General features: G+C 35.0%; 1 pseudogene across 1 annotated transcript; it reads left to right on the top strand.

Moving 5' to 3' along the window:
* The first annotated feature begins 4,128 nt into the window (after positions 1 to 4,128).
* LOC122683306 lies at positions 4,129 to 5,900 on the top strand (annotated as a pseudogene). Its single transcript, XR_006337679.1, has one exon. The product of XR_006337679.1 is annotated as an ATP synthase subunit alpha, mitochondrial-like (transcript).
* Positions 5,901 to 10,743: the final 4,843 nt, after the last annotated feature.

The following is a 10,743-nucleotide window of genomic DNA, read 5'->3' on the forward strand; positions in this document are numbered from 1 at the left end:
TACTTTTTTCTTGGGTTACTTAGATACCTAAGTAACATTTAATTATTAAATGTTAAAGTAAAAATTAAAACATAACCAAGATAAATCACATTTAGAGATTATATTTTTAAAATTTTTATTTATATTTTAATCTAATTTATATATATATATATATATATATATATATATATATATATATATTTACCAGATCTTCTTTAAACATTTCTCTGTTGATGGACATTTAAGTTGCTTCCATGTCCTGGCTATTGTAAATAGTGCTGAAATAAACATTGGGGTGCATGTATTTTTGTTTTTTAATTATGGATTTCTCTGGGCATATACCTCCTAAAAGTGGGATTGCTGGTTCATATGGTAGTTCTATTTTTAGTTTTTTAAGGAACTCCACACTGTTCTCCCTAGTGGCTGTACCAATTTACATTCTCACAAAGTGTAGGAGGATTCCCTTTTCTCCACACCCTCTTCAACATTTATTCTTTGTAGATTTTTTTCATGATGGCCAGTCTGATCAGTGTGAGGTAATAACTCATTGTAATTTTGATTTGCATTTCTCTAATAATTAGTGATGTTGAACACTTTTCACGTGCTTTTTGACCATCTATATATCTTTGCTGAAGAAATGTCTACTTAGATCTTCCAGTTTTTTATTCAGTTATTTGTTTTTTGATATTGAATAACATGTATATTTTGGAGATTAATCTCTTGTCAGTTGCTTCATTTGCAATTTTTCTCATTCTGAGAGTTGTCTTTCTGTTTTATTTATGATTTCCTTTGCTGTGAAATAGAGATTACACATAATTGAATACATGGATTTATTTTGAACTTTAAATTATTTGAGTTAAACAATCTACAAACTGGCTTTGTTGCTAAAGATTATTTTGCCCTCATATGTGACTTTTGTCTTTAATTTTTCCAGAAAATGGTTTAAAAGGAAGTTTTCAAGGAAAATAAAATTTATTTTTTAACTTCATATATTGTAGAGGTAATAATTTGAAAGATGCAAAAATTACCTGGATAACAGATAATCCATCATCTTTAATATTATTTGTTGTATTAGATATTTTCTAACATCTCTTTAACATTCTATACTTATTTGATTCTTTTTTGATTTTTAGCCTCTGATTCTAATGAGATCAGGGTGAGTAGAATTGTATCTTACTATATATCCCTCTGGAGGAGGGGATGGCAACCCACTCCAGTATTCTTGCCTGAAGAATCCCCATGGAGAGAAAAGCCTGGCGGGCTGCAGTCCATGGGGTTGCAAAGAGTTGGACATGACTTTGCGACCAAGCACGTATGTCCCTCTAGTGGCTAGAATTTAAAAGGAGTGCAATATTAAGAAAGAAAAAGAATCACAATTGTTCCAAAGAAAGAATATGCCTTTAGGGAAGGAAAAGGACCAAGAAGAACAGAAAGTAAGTGAACTAGCGAGTGGGGGAAAAATTAGATAAGAGGTCATGTAGGTAGAATAGGTAGATGAGAGGATCTAAGTATTCAGTCTTTTCCAAGTAGACATCGCACCAGGAATTTATCATGTATTTTCTCACTTAATGTTCACAAAAACTCCACAAAGAGGATACAGGCAAAAAAGTTGAATCTTAGAGGGTAAAATAACATAATCAAATCATACTGTTAGAATAAACATTGATGATTAAGTGGATGGAAGTTTTCCTTTATTCCGTAAAAGGTGGCAATTTCCTGTTGATTCAACAACTGGATAAGCAGGAGTATGATAAATGAATGTGACAGGGCCACCACCCTAACACACACCTATCTACCTACTTATAGTTCTTGTAGAACTGGAAGTAAGGGGTGGAGTTCATTGATGACATCTAGGTTCTTTGCTCCAAACATGAAGCTTAAATAGGTGGAGGGAAAAAAAGAAACAAAAAAACCCTACAACCCAGCAACACCATGACGATTTGGGCTAAAGAAATAGTTTATATATACCAGTTCTATGAAATGCAGAATTCACATGCAGGAATTCTTCATGATCTCGGATTGAGAGATAATAGGTTCATCTATCACATATGCCTGCTGTTTCTTATTTTTCTTTAGCTATTTTCATGACCTATAATACTGTATCTATAGCCAAAGACTAGGGATGGGCTGTTTAGTAAAACAGTACACTGGTTCCAGGCAATATCTAGACACTGAAGAGTTTCAAAGACATGTCTTAGGCAATGAAATAAAACATGTGCTATGGAGTGCTTTTTAAATTCTGAAAACTGCTTGTCAAAATCTAGAGTTTATTGCTTTCTAAACTATTTTTTTTTTAATACACATTAAAAAAAAATTTCCTGTAAGGTAGATCTTGCTAGGACATCTTTGCTAGTCTAACTGAATATCAAACTTAGGATTTTGAATAGGTTGATAGTTTTTCTTTAAAATACCATTAGGTATGATAAAAAATTTATGAAGTTCTTTCCTTAGACTATGTCCTCAATGGATAATTTATTGATCTTTCAAGGCCCATCAATTGTTCTGCTTCTTGGTACTATTTGTATACTTCTTTTATCCTTTTATAAGATTTTAATTTCTTTTGAAGAAATTGTTCTATTTATTATGATACTTTTATTTTTAAAAGTAAAAGTGGTACTAAGTCAAAAAAGTCAAAGTGTATAAGGAATACACTCATAATCTCTATCTTCTCCCTTCAGTCCTGCCCCAAAATACAACCCACGTGATCAAATTGAAGGATGATCTCCAAACCTTTCTTTCTTTTCATACAAATATATACAGAATTTATTTCCTTTTTATTGCTTATTCCACATAGAATTCTGTAACTCAAAAAAAAAAAAACTTACTTATTGTAGATATCTGCCCATAAATCACTTATGTCTAACTTCTTCTTAGTAGGAGCATATTATTCCATACTTTGTTGCTGTTATTGTTGTCACTAAATCATGACCAACTCTGCAATCCTATGGGCTGCAACATGCCAGGCTTCTGGGTCCTTCACTGTCTCCCAGAGTTCACTCAAACTCATGTCCTCTGAGGTGGTGATGCTATCTAACCATCTCATCCTCTGCCATCCCCTTCTCCTTTTGCCTTCAATATTTCCCAGATTCAGGGTCTTTTCCAATGAGTTAGATGTTTTCATCAGGTGGCCAAAGTATTGGAGCTTCAGCTTCAGCATCAGTCCTTCCAATGAATATTCCAGGGCTGATCTCCTTTAGGATTGACTGGTTTGATCTCCTTACAGTCCAGTGGATGCTCAAGAGTCTTCTCCAGCACCACAATTCAAAAGCATCGATTCTTTGGTGCTCAGCCTTCTTTATGGTCCAACTCTCATTCCCATACATGGCTACTAAAAAAACTATGCCTTTGACTATGTGCACCTTTGTTGGCAAAGTGATGTCTCTGCTCTAATATGCTATCTAGGTTTGTCATAGCTTTCCTTCCAAGGAGCAAATGTCTTTTAATTTCATGGTTGCAGCCACTGTCCACAGTGATTTTGGAGACTAAGAAAAGAAAATCTGTCACTGCTTCCACTTTTCCCCCTCTATTTGCCGTGAAACGATGGGACCAGATACCATGATCTGCTTTTTCGTAATAGTGAGTTTTACGCTAGCTTTTTTACTCTCATTTTTCACCCTCATCAAGAGGCTCTTAAGTTCCTCTTTACTTTCTGCCATTATAGTGGTATCATCTGCATATCTGAGGTTATTGATATTTCTCCCAGCAATCTTGATTCCAACTTATGATTCATCCAGTCTGGCATTTCACATGATGTACTCTACATAGAAATTAAATAAGCAGCCTTGTCGTACCCCTTTCCCATTTTGAATGAATCAATTGTATGACACAAATAAATAGATATCCCATGTTCTTGAGTTGTAAGAATTAATACTATTAAAGCGGCCCTACTACCCAAAACAGACTACAGATTCAATCCAACATCTATCAAAATACTCATGACATTCTTCATAGAACTAGAACAAACAATCCCAAAGTTTGTAATAGAATCACCGAATATACAAAGCGTCTTGAGAAAGAACAATAAGAAAAAGATATCACATTCCCTGACTTCAAATTATACTACAAAGCCACAGTCATCAAAACAATAGGGTGGTCAGTGCATCTCGAGGCTGCGGCTGCAGAGGAAGCACCTGAAGAGGAGCTGCAAAGATGCCGTCCGTGCGCATCGCCACGGCCATACCCACGCCCTCCCTCTGCGAGCTGGGCTGGTCTCCAAAAATGCTTTGGGATCATCCTTCATTGCTGCAAGAAACCTCCATGCCTCTAACTCTTGTCTTCAGAAGACTGGCATTGCTGAGGTGTCCTCTGTTCTCGAAGAACATATTCTTGGAGCTGATACCTCTGTTAACCTTGAAGAGACTGGCCATGTTTTAAATATTGGTGATTATATTGCCCAGGTACTTGGGGTAAGAAATGCTCATGCAGAAGAAATGGTAGAATTTTCTTCAGGTTTAAAAGGCATGTCTCTGAACTTGGAGCCTGACAATGTTGGTGTTGTCATGTTTGGAAATGATAAACTAATTAAGGAAGGAGATATTGTGAAGAGAACTGGGGCTATTGTAGATGTTCCAGTCAGTGAGAAGCTGCTGGGTCGTGTAGTTGATGCCTTTGGTAATGCCATTGATGCAAAGTGTCCAATTGGTTCCAAGGCCCGAAGACGAGTGGCTTGAAATCCCCTGGAATCATTCCTCGAATCTCTGTGTCGGAACCAATGCAAACTGGCATTAAGGCTGTGGATAGCTTGGTGACGATTGGTTGTGGTCAGTGTAATCTGGTTATTGGTGACTGACAGGTTGGCAAAACATCAATTGCCAGAAACGTCATTAACCAGAAATGATTCAGTGATGGAACTGATGAAAAGAAGAAGCTGTACTGTATCCATGTTGCTATTTGTCCAAAGAGATCCACTGCTGCCCAGCTGGTGAAGAGATTTACAGATGCAGATACCATGAAGTACACCATTGTGGTTTCAGCTACTGCTTCAGATGCTATTCGACTTTAGTACCTGGCTCCTTACTCTGGATGTTCAATGGGAGAATATTTTAGGGATAATGGCAAACATGCTTTGATTATTTATGATGACTTATCCACACACAGTTGCTTATCGTCAGATATCTATGCTGCTCTGCTGCCCCCGAGTCGTGAGGCCTATCCTCATGATGTGGTCTACCTTCACTCCCATATACTGGAGAGAGCAGCTAAAATGAATGATGCTTTTAATGGTGTCTCTTTAACTGCTCTACCAGTCATAGAAACACAAGCTGGTGATGTGTCTGCTTACATCCCAACAAACATTTCCATCACTGACAGACAGATCTTCTTGGAAACAGAATTGTTCTACAAAGGTATCTGCCCTGCCATTAATGTTGGTTTGTCTGTGTCCTGTGTCGGATCTGCTGCCCAAACCAGGGCCATGAAACAGGTGGCAGGTGCCATGAAACGAGCTGGCTCAGAATCGTGAGGATGCTGCTCTTGCCCAGTTCAATTCTGACCTTGATGCTGCCACTCAACAGCTCTTGAGTCGTGGTGTGCGTTTGACTGAGCTGCTGAAGCAAGCACAGTATTCTCCCATGGCTACTGAAGAGCACGTGGCTGTTATCTATGCAGGTGTCAGGGGCTTTCTTGACAAGTTGGAGCCCAGCAAGATCTCAAAATTTGATAATGCTTTCTTGCCTCATGTTATCAGCCAACGTCAAGCCCTGTTGGGCAAAATCAGGACTGATGGAAAGATCTCAGAAGAGACAAATGCAAAGCTGAAAGAGATTGTAACAAACTTCGTGGCTGGATTTGAAGCTTAAACTCCTGTGGATTCACATCAAACGCCAGTTTGGTTTTGTCACTGTTTCTTCTAGTTCCACTCATAAAAGGATTACTCCAATACTGCAGATGTGCAGTAATCACATTAAAATTGAGTTTCCGTGATAAAAAAAACAAAACAAAACAATATGGTATTGACACAAACAGACAGATGACAAATGAAACAGAATAGAAAATCCAGAAATGAACCTATGCTCATATGATCAATTAATCTACATTGATGAAAACAATCATATACCATGAGGTAAAAACAGCCTGTTTAATATATGTTGTGAGATAACTGGACAGCTACATGCAAAGAATAAAAATGGACCACTTTATCATATCATATACAAACATAAACTAAAAATGAATTAAATATTTAAATGAGACCATTAATCTCCTAGAAGAAAATACAAGCAGTAACCTCTTTGACATCAATCTTAGCAACATTTTAAAAATTTGTCTCCTCATGCAAGGACAACAAAAAGCAAAAATAAACTAATAGGACTACATCAGGCTAAAAGCTTTTCACAGCAGAGGAAGTCAAGGGCAAAATGAAAAGGTGACCCACAGAATGGAAGAAGTTATTTGTAAATGATATCTCTGATAAGAGATTGATATCCAAAAATACAAAGAAATACATAAACGTAATATAAAGAAAACAATTGAAGATGGGCAGAGGATCTGAATAGCCACCAGAGAAGACATATAAGTGGTCATTAAGCACATGAAACAGTGCTCAACATCACTAGTCATCAGGGAAACACACATCAAAACCGCAACGAGATACCGTCCCATAACCGTCAGAATGACTTTTATCAAAAAGGCATAAAGCAACTGCTGAAGAGGCTTTGGAGAAAAGGAAATCCTAGTATGTGCTAGCGCAATTATAAATAGATGCAAACCTTATGGAAACAGTATGAAGATGCCTCAAAAAACTTAAGATAGATTATATATGATCCAGCAATTCCACTTTGGGGAATTCACCTGAAGAAAACAAAAACTCCACTAATTTGAATATATATGCATTCAATATCATATATATTTAATATATATATCCTTATAGTCACTGCAGAATTATTTATGATAATCAAAATACTGAAGTAACTTAAGTATCCATCAATGGATAAATTGATAAGGAAGGTGTGATAGCTATATATATATATACATATACCACAATGGTATATGTATGTATGGACAATTATGTAATATGACCATATTATGTAATATGGACAATAGACAATTATTCCAGTATAAAAAAGAATAAAATCTTGCCTTTGAGGCAAGAGAGATAGATCTGGGTACTAAGGAGTATACTAGAAAAACAGTGTATGGTTTCACTTATATGTGGTGTTTAAAAAAACAAAACAAATGAATAAACAGAACAAAATGGAAAAAAAGACTGATATATACAGAGAATAAACTGGTGGTTGTCAGAGGAGAGAAGGATGGGTGAAATAGGTAAAGAGGATTAAGGGATACAAATTCCCATCTATAAAATAAAAGTCATGAAGATGTAATGTACATATAGGAATATAGTCTACTGTAACAACTTTGTATGATGATGGACTGTAACTGAACTTTATTGTGGCTATCATTTTAAAATGTGTAAATAAATTGATCCTAAAGGAAATCTTAAAGGAAATCAGTCCTGAATATTCATTGGAAGGACTGATGCTGAAGCTGAAGCTCCAATACTTTGGCCGACCTGATGCAAAGAACTGACTCATTGAAAAAGACCCTGATGCTGGGAGAGATTAGAGGCAGGAGGAGAAGGGGACGACAGAGGATAAGATGGTTGGATGGCATCACCAACTCAATGGACATGAGTTTGAACAAGCTCTGGGTGTTGGTGATGGACAGGGAAGTCTGGCGTAAAGCAGTCCATGGGGTCACAAAGAGTTGGACATGACTGAGTGATTGAACTGAACTGAAATAAATTGAATCATTATGTTGCATACCCGAAAATAATATATTTTATGTTAATTATAACTTAAAAAGCAGATTTTTAATAAGGTCCTACAGAATAGCTTCTCAAAAATGGGATGGGTGAATTAATAGATATTTTCAAATATCTCCAAAGGATAGTAGCATTCACTTCAGGAAAACATAAGAATATCTGTTTGTCTGTTGAGGCCCCTCTGCAAAACATCTTTTAATGTTTACCAAACTGATAAAACAAAAAAACCAGTACCCTCTATCTTTTACATATTTGAGTCCATGTCTTACAGGACACAGTACCATGCCTTGGCTACATCTAAAATACCTGCCTTTTTATTTCTTTAACAGTACAATATCATTTCCCCTTTGGAAATTATCACAGTCTGTAATTATTTGCTTTATTTATATACACATTCACTGCCTGAATCTTTCGATAGAATGTAAATTCCATGAAGAAAGGGACCATGCTTAAGCTAGTTACCATTGTTTCTCCAGATAAAAAAGTATCTAATCAACAACTGCTTGTTTTTCCATAAATTCAGCCTCTAGACTGTCAGTGTGTTGATATTATGGACTATTGCACATTTAAATTCAGATTGTTCTCTAATATTTAGTAAGTAAATGCTAGTTAAAACCATACATGAAGAGAGGAAGTGGTCAATATGATAGAGTAGGAAGACACTAAATTCAGTTCCTCCCACAGACACACCAAAATTCCAAATGCTTACTCCTTCCCACAAAACACCCAAAACAAAAACAAAAAACAAAGTTACATTACTTAATAGAGCAACTAGCTATAAGAGTAACTTTTATTCCAGTAAAAGATTTTCTACAAATAAAGATATGGCAAAGGAAACAGAATAAGTAGGTGGGATAGAGGCACAGTATAATTAAGACCCATACCCCGGGGTAGGCAATGCACAAACAGAAGAATAATAAAAACTGCAAAAGCTCTCCAAAAGAAGCAAGGGGTTCAAGTCAGATCTAGGAAGCAGAGAGTTCCAAACAAGATGAGCCCAAAGAAGTCCACGCCAAGACACATTATAACAAATATGGCAAAAATTAAAAAGAAAAAGAAAGTCTTAAAGGGAGCAAGGAAAAAGAATCTTAAAAGAAACACAAAGGAACTCTCATAAGAACATCAACTGGATTTTCAGGTGAAACCGCAGACCAGAAGGATATAGTGTAATATACTGAAAGCAATGAAACAGAAAAACTCTATGATCAGGAATACTCTACCAGGCATATTTAACATTCATATTGGAAGAGGAGAAAAAGTTTCACAGACAGCCAAAATGTAAAAGAATTTATCACCTGTATACCAATTTTAAAAGAAATGTTAGAGGAACTTCTCTAAGCAGACAAAAAAAGATCACAATTACAAACATAAAAAGTATGAAGGGAAAAAATCACCTTAGTAAATAAAAATATATAGTTAAGTTAACAGATCAGTCACTTATAAAACCAGTGGGAGGGTAATATAATCATCAATGTTTATGAAAAGTAGTTAAGGAATACACAAAACGGAAAGATATAAAAATGTAGAGTGATTCGAATGTATTTAAAATGAAGAGATCATCAACTTAAAATATATAACAAATATAAAAATAAAGAATAATCAACAAATTACAAGCATAGAAAGCAAAAGTAAAGAAGATGAATGGAACAAAAGAGAAGTACAAAACCAAAAACATGGCCATAGTACATACCTATCACGAATTAATTTAGATGTAAATGTATTAAATGCTCCAATCAGAAGATGTAGGGTAGCTGAATGGCCTTTTTATAAAAGAGAATAATATATATATATACACATACGAATAGCTGATCTAAAGACACACGCACACTGAAAGTGAGGAGATACAAAAATATGTTCCATGAAAATGGAAATGAAAAAGCTAAGACAGCAATACTTAGATAAAACAAACTTTATAACCTTGTATCAAGAGACAAAGAAAGGCATTACATAATAATAGAGATCAAGTTTTAGCAGGAAGATGTAACAATTATAGATGTTCCCATCATAGACACACCTAAATACATAAAACAAATATCAACAAATATAAAGGGAGAAATTTACAGTAATACAATAAAGGACAGGTCACTCAGACAAAAAATCAGTTAAGGAAACACTAACCTTAAATAGCACATTAACCCATATGAAATTAATAGATTATATACAAAATATTTCACCAAAACTAGCAGAAGATACTTTCAAGTGCACATAGGCTATTCTTCAGCATAGATCTCACACTAGATCACAAAAGAAGTATCAATACATTTAAGAAGGTTGAAATCATATTAAAAATCTTTTCCAACCACAAAGTATGAAATGAGAAATTATCTACATTAAAAAAAATGTGTAAAAACCACAAACATTTGGAGGCTACTCAACATCCTTCTATACAACCAAAATGGTCACTGAAGAAACTAAAGAGGAAATTTTAAAATACCCAAAGCTATGAAAATGGAAACACAACGTTCCAAAATCTATGGAATGCAGCAAAACTGTTTTAAGACAGAAGATCATAGCAATAAGCTTACATCAAGAAACAACACAATCTTAAAGAAACAATCTAAACCTTATAGCTAAATGAACTGTAAAAAAAAACAAACAAACCAGAAGTTAGTAGAAGGAAACAAACAATGAATATCAAAGCACATATAAATAAAATAAAGACTAAAATTAAAGTAGAAAACATCAATGAAACTAAGATGTCATTCTTTGGAAAGATAACAAAATTGGTCAACTTTTAACCATACTCATGAAGAAAAAAGGAAGGTACAAATTAAGAAAATCAGAAATGAAGCTGACACCACTGAAATACAAAGGATCATGAGATTGCTATGAAGAGTTATACACCAATAAAATGGAAAACTTGGAAGGAATGGATACATTTCTAGAAATGCAATCTCCCAAGACTGAATGAAGGAGAAATAGAAAATATGAACAGACCAATTACTGATAATGTATTTGAGTCAGTAAAAAAAAAAAAAAAAAAAAAATCCCACCACACAAAAATC

This window comes from Cervus elaphus, chromosome 3 (assembly GCF_910594005.1).
Source record: "Cervus elaphus chromosome 3, mCerEla1.1, whole genome shotgun sequence".
Lineage (NCBI taxonomy): Eukaryota > Metazoa > Chordata > Mammalia > Artiodactyla > Cervidae > Cervus > Cervus elaphus.